Genomic DNA, 6,801 nt, shown 5'->3' with positions numbered 1-6,801 from the left:
GCCTGTTGTCCTTGTTTTTATTATCTGACCATTTTCTCCTCAATGTATGCACGTTTCCAGTGTTGTAGAGAGCCTCTGTTCCAGTTGTGTTTACCAAAGTAGTACATTAATAACTTTCTACTCAGAGAAGTCTGCATTTCCTAGGAAGGTTTTGCAGTAACTAGTTCTTACTTTACTTTTTTTTAATAAAGATGAAGTTTTTCAAGATGGTCAAAAAGGGAATGTTCCTGGTTCCCTGTTCTTCTTGCTACGGCTCTGAGCAGCGGTGTGGAGAGTTCTTGGGAAAAGGGCTGCATGATTGTATTTGTCAGTTGCTGCAATCCTTAAGTTTCGCCAGGAGCAACCCATCACTCTTGCAGACTGTTTCCAGAGTGCGGGTACCAGCGGTCCGCTTGTTCTGTTGGCTCCAGTCAGCCCCACGAGGGCAGTCTGGCCAGAACAGAAGCTCCTGTTTGGGAGAGGGCTGGAGCAGGAATGGCATGAGAGGCTGTTAGCCAGGCTTCTGTCCCATCTCACAAAGCTGCATAAGACATAGCTATGTTTTGGGCAGGGCGTACAGAAGGCAGCAGTGGTCCTAATGTACTGGGTTGGGTTATGTGCTTTGGGCTTGACTTGCAGGTTTGTTGTGCAGATAGAGCTGTGAGCTGGTCTCTCACACCTGTTGCTAAGCATGCGTCAGTCTTCCTTGGAGGTGCCACCATGGGCTGTAGGGAAGAAGAGGATGCTTGATTTTATCTGAACCAGGAGAGGAGGATCAGGCTGAGGAGAGCCCATTTTCTATTCTGCCCCCCCCCACACCCCTGCAACCTTGCCATCTGTTCTTGGTCTCTCTAAAGTAACAGGATCCAATACCAGTGTGACAGGCTTGCCTCCAGCTTCTTTATTCTTCCCAGAGGAAGAGACTGCAGGAAAGCCTGAGGTGCAAAACCTCCGACTCCTTGCTGCTGAGTGCGGTGAGGCTAAGCTGCTCTGATCAGTGGGGCTGCAGAATTCTGCCTTGCCTGGCAGCTTGCTGTGCAGATGGAGCCTCGTGGGCTTTAGTACCCACGTGATCTTCTGCTACATGCATTGTGTGCTCTTCTGTCTCCCCCCACCTGCAAATGGGAGGGCTGTTGCAGGAGCCCAAGCTCTGTACTTGCAATTATATGAACAGAGAAACCGCACACTGTGGTAATGTATGTGCCATGCAGCAGTTGGAGACATGGGGCTTGCCTGTGAGGTGACGCAGGTAGTCCTGCTGCCAGCACCATCTGCTCTCTCTCTTCTCTCTGATTGCGTTCCTGTTCCCAAGAGCAGGAGCAGAAGGCTGAAACAGGGCTGCATGGAGGCACCTGGGGGCTGTATGAGGAGCTGCAGCGGTGGATCTGCTGGGAGGGTGACAGTTGTGTCACTTGGCAGTGAAGTGAGCTAGAGAGCAAGTGGGACAGTCCTCTGGGGGGCAGGACTGGAGAGGCAACAGCAGGAGAGAAAGCTTCTGATGGAGCCCTCATCAGGGGCCTTGCACTGTTTCTGCTAGGTGCAGTCACTTACAGGAACTGGCAGATGCTGCCTTCCACAGGCTGTGAGATGCAGAAGTGGCAAGGGAGACAACATCCCATTACAAACCTTTTTCTCTCAGCAAGCTGCCAGGATCCTGGAGTTTGTAGGCTTGAATCCAAAGCCCTGCTCGCTCACTGTGCTATGTTCAGTCCTGCTCAGCCTGGTGCAAGATGGGCTTTTGCCTTGCAGAGCTACCCTTAACCTGTGTGTGGCTGTGAAGAAAGAGCAGCAGCTCCTCTTCTTTGCGCAGAAGTCAAGGATGCATCAGAAAGTACCAGCAGTATCATTTACTTGCCTGACTGAAGAAGACCCTGTGTGTCTCAGGCTTTGACTGGATATGTTACAGCTATCCAATGTTTTAATGAAAAATATTCCTTCTCCATGTCTGCTCACTCTTGGAGCTTGTTCCAAGCCTGTATTTGTTTCTAATCGAGAAGCTGGAGATCTCCTCTGTGTGTGAATGTGAGAAGGAGTGGTAATGTTGAGCAGCAGCAGGCAGGGGCAGTGTAGGAGGTAGGAGAGCAGCAGATGGGCTCACTGTGCTGAGCAGAACCGCACAGTTTGTGCATGGCACAGTACTAGTGGAGTGGGAGACTGGCACAGAACAAGCAGAAGAACAAGTGAGAGAATTAAAAGTAAGGAGAAATGGATGGAGGCAGAGCTGGAATCATCATCTTGCTGCTTTCGAGCCTCCTGCTGATGGAGCAGTGTTGAAGAATTCCTCTTGGCTTTAACCTGTCTGGTTTCTCTTGGCACTGCAAGGCTCAGCCCAGCCGTGTGCTGGCAGAGGTGCCTCTGGCTTGGCTGTGCTGGGCTGGTGGCATGGTCCCTGCTTCCCCAGCATGTGCTCATCCCTCCTACATTCAGTACAACCTGCTCCTGAAAAGGAGAACAAACAGTTCAGTTTCCTGCTGCATCCTTTCCCATTTGTTTTCTCCCTCTGTGAGCTTACATGACTTGCTGGGGGCTGAGGAGCGTAGTGGAAGTAAGGGCTGCCCTTTGTATGGTGTGGAAACCCTGCGTGCACAGATACAGATTTCAGCAATTGGCCACTAAATAGTTGCAGTTATTTCCCAGGTCATGAGAGACGTACTTGCTGTTTTTTTGTAAGCAGGAGTGCTAACACTGGGCTTAATCTAACTGGTGTTTTTACCTCCTTCCCTAGTGCTGCATCTGCCTTGCCCTCAACCTGAGTGAGAAAAGCCATGCAGTGCTGTCACTGAGTCAGGTGACTTTGGGTAATGGTGGGGGGAAGCAGCGTGAATCAGCTTCATTTGTATTTATATTACAGATATGACTTCAGTTAGGAATGGATACTAATGTTTCTGCTGACAGATGCTGCATTGCTCACATGTCCCCTGCCTGCTGAGGCCCATGGCCTCAGCACCGTGTTGCTGTGCTGGAACTGGGATCTGCAGGAGCGGTGCGGGATGCAGAGTGGAGTCATTTCTCAGCCTCTGGAAAGCTGCAGTTTCTCCTCTTGAAAGAGGCAGGAGGTTCCATCCCTGGAGGTATTCGAAGCCAGGTTGGATGGGCAGCCTGGTCCAGTATTAAATGTGGAAGTTGGCGGCCCTGCCTGCCTGCACCAGGGGGCTTGGAGCTTGATGACCTTTGAGGTCCCTTCCATCCCAAGCCGTTCTATGATTCTTCAGTTTTATATATTGAGAGCCCCACACCTCCCTTTTCTTTCACAGGGGGAAAGAAGCTGTACTCAACAGAACACAGACTCTGAAGAACATTTTCCTTTTTTTAATAAAATACTATTGTGTTCATATCTATACAAATAATTATTACAACTATTAAACAAAGTATTACATATAACAATAGAAATCTCAGAGCTCTGAACAAGGTCGTGGGTTGAGATATTTACACCTGAATACGACACATTTGTAAAAAGATGTCAAAATAAACAGAACAAGATCTTATTTACAATTGCAAGACGATGTTCCTCCTCGTTCATTATATTCTTCTACTGCAGATTTCCTTTCTTCATTACAAAATAAGAAGGGCTTTCCACTGGGGCTGTATCCAAGTAACTTACAGCTGTATAAAACAGGAGCACAGCAGATGATTCGGGGCTGAATATAAATAATTTACATTGTGGAGGGCAACAGCATCTCTGAATAATCTCCTGTGGCAAAATCCATCTCTGCTTTCCTTCTCACAGTGAGCAGGCAGGAACGTGGGGACAGCCTATTGCTGTCTTGTTTTGCATTTGTGATTGCTGAAACAACAAAGCGTATTGAAGCGTATTGCAGACTTGAAACCTGCTTGTAAAAATGCAGTTTGATTAGAAAGCAGGAAATGCTTTCTGTAATGTAAATATTTGCTGCTAAGGTAAGGGTCAGCAACTTTAAAGAAGAATATGCAGCTTTTCAGAAATTATCTTGCAACTTAAGAATGGCTTTTGTGTAACCAAGTGAGGACTGTCAGCAAAGAGAAGATGGTTCTTTATCATCACGACCAAACATTTCTGGAAGTCTTTCACCATTCACAGAATAATTCGCTATCAGTACAACATGTGGAGGTAAAGTGTGGGTGCTTTAACTCTCAGCTGTACTGTAAGGACAGCAGAGGCAGTGCAGGGTTGACAGTGCCATCCTCCACCTATGTGTGCTCAGCTGGGGAGCTGCCAGCACTGCTGGACTGGGCAGAAAGGAAAAGGAGCAGAAATAAATGCAGACTGGCTGATGAAAATGGATGGAGCTGCTTACACCGCTCTATTCAAAAGCAAACACACAAAAAAACCCAACAACACAAATTTGATCATTTCAATATGAATAAATTCAGTTCTATTCTTTCTTTCCAAGTCAAGGTGGGATTATTATTGAAGTGACAAGCATTAAAGCTGTGTGGGAAATAGGGCATGATCGCATCTCTCCATCTGCATCTGACATCAAATAGTATCTGACTATGTTTGGCCATCCAGAAGCAGAGGGCAGCACAGGTTTCTGAGCAGGGCTGTGTGAGTACCTCTGAGTACAGTAGATGGATGGGAGAAGAGAAGTAATGAAATGATACCTGTTAATAGAAACTTTAAGTTGACGAGGAATTCTTGTTGGAATTATAGAATTTTGCAAAAAAAAAAAAAGTGGTTCTACTTGTAGAATGCAGAGGCAGGGGTAATTAGTTTACAGTGAAGAAGAAAACAAAAGCAATTCCATAATTAAAAACCAACAGAAAGTACCTAGCATCTCACTCCTTCTCCTAATGCAAAATACCCATTCCATCAGCTGTTCAAGAGCACCAACATGTGAGAAACAATCTGGTAAAAGCACAATCACCCCAAACTGGGGAACCTGGCCAGGCTCAGCAAAGACAATCTTGAACTGTGAACAATGCCACGAGACAGCCTACATACTAGAGCCAATTTTTCTTTTAATTAATTGATTTAAATGCCAGTCAGCAATGAGAATAGAACTGGTGAATAAATAATAGAATTTGAACAAATGCCTTCATGTGAATCTCTTGCAGCTAGGTCTTCCTACATTTCCTTTTATCCTAAACAAATGCCATTGAGAATACTTAGCATCATTTATGGCATATAAAAAGACTCACACTGGCCTATGGTTGAACTTCAACAGAAACTGTCCTATTCAGTTGGGGTAATGGAGTGGTCTCCATCCTGATCTTGGTAGTTTCCATAAAAAGTCCAGAGAGGCACGGCGATTACATAGGAACTACCACACCCCATAAAAACAATATAAGGTACATTCCTCTGGAGGATAATGGTCATGTGGTAATAAATTTTGAGCCATACACCTCACAACTGTGCAGTTCCTGCAAAATCACACAGTCTTTGCATCACTAAAATGACTGTATGGTAACTGCCTGCACTAAAGGTATCCTATGAGCACAATTGCTTTTTGGTCACTTTTGTAAACAGAAAAGGGGACTATAAAACTTACTGACTGTTCAAAAATTGATTTACAACATAAAAAATAAATACAAAAAGCCAACACTTCCAATGTGTTCTGTTGTGAATACTTAGGATCACATTTACCTTAATACAATACCAGTGAAATTTATAGTGAAACCAATCTGAAGGAATAAATATATCCATGCAACCTTACAGGCTCCCTGCAGCTTTGACAAACAACCCAAAGTGCTGGAGCCTTCCCAGCAAAGGGAACCAATGCAGTGAGGAGTAAGAATGGCTCTTCTACATTCCTCTGTACAGAAGACCACATAATACAACATGCAACTGCTGATTCAGTCCTTCTGACACAATCATCCATAACCCCGTTGGAGCCATTCAGCATTATGGAAATCCTTGTGCTCCTTCATGGTGCCCCATTTGGGATCTACAGCATCAGGGAGACTAGCATGACCCAATTGTCAGACCAGACAAAAGTCAGAGTCACATTTTTCTCAGTCATTGTCAAGGATTGGTGGTCATTGTTAATGCAACTGCATTCACTGCTGTTTGGAAGTAAAGCAGGCTTGCTTTGAAGTGAAATAAATATTCCATCAAATATTTGCTCTAAATAAAAAAAAAAAAAATGAAGCACCACTTACATTTAGTGTCCTAAAGATAAGCCCCATCTGAATTAGGTGGTGACACCCCATTTGAAACAGAACAATTTTACTTGGCTTTGTGGGAAAACACAAGAACCCAGGTTACAAGAATGGAGACATTATCAGCTAACTACAGACAGCCCAATTCTGTATTATGCTAAAGCTTCTTCTTTTCTTTCCTGAAGCAAAAAAGCACAGAAAAAAAAAGACATGGCAAAAATGGGGCTTTGGCAGTCTAGCTATGAATAAACTTTCAGCTACCTCTTTGGCGCTCCTATTCTTCAATATGAGTATTATGAGTATTGAATATGAGCCAGCAGTGTGTCCAGGGGGCCAAGAAGGCCAATGGCATCCTGACTTGTATCAGGAATGGAGTGGTGAGCAGGAATAGGGAAGACATCCTGCCCCTGTACTCAGCACTGGTGAGGCCTCACCTCGAGTACCGAGTTCACTTTTGGGCACCTCAATACAGAAAGGACATCGAGATGCCAGAGCAGGTCCAAAGAAGGGCAACGAGGCTTGTGAAGGGCTTGGAGAATGTGCCCTATGAGGAGAGACTGAAAAAACTGGGGCTGTTTAGTCTGGGGAACAGGAGGCTGAGGGGAAACTTTACTGTTCTCTTCCAATACCTGAAAGGTGCTTACAGTGAGAGTGGGGTTGGTCTCTTCTCACTGGTGACAGGTGACAGGACGAGGGGAAATAGCCTCAAGTTGCACGAAGGGAAGTTTAGGTTGGACATCAGGA

The sequence above is a fragment of the Meleagris gallopavo genome, chromosome 1 (assembly GCF_000146605.3).
Source record: "Meleagris gallopavo isolate NT-WF06-2002-E0010 breed Aviagen turkey brand Nicholas breeding stock chromosome 1, Turkey_5.1, whole genome shotgun sequence".
NCBI lineage: Eukaryota > Metazoa > Chordata > Aves > Galliformes > Phasianidae > Meleagris > Meleagris gallopavo.
This window is presented reverse-complemented; position numbering follows the sequence as displayed.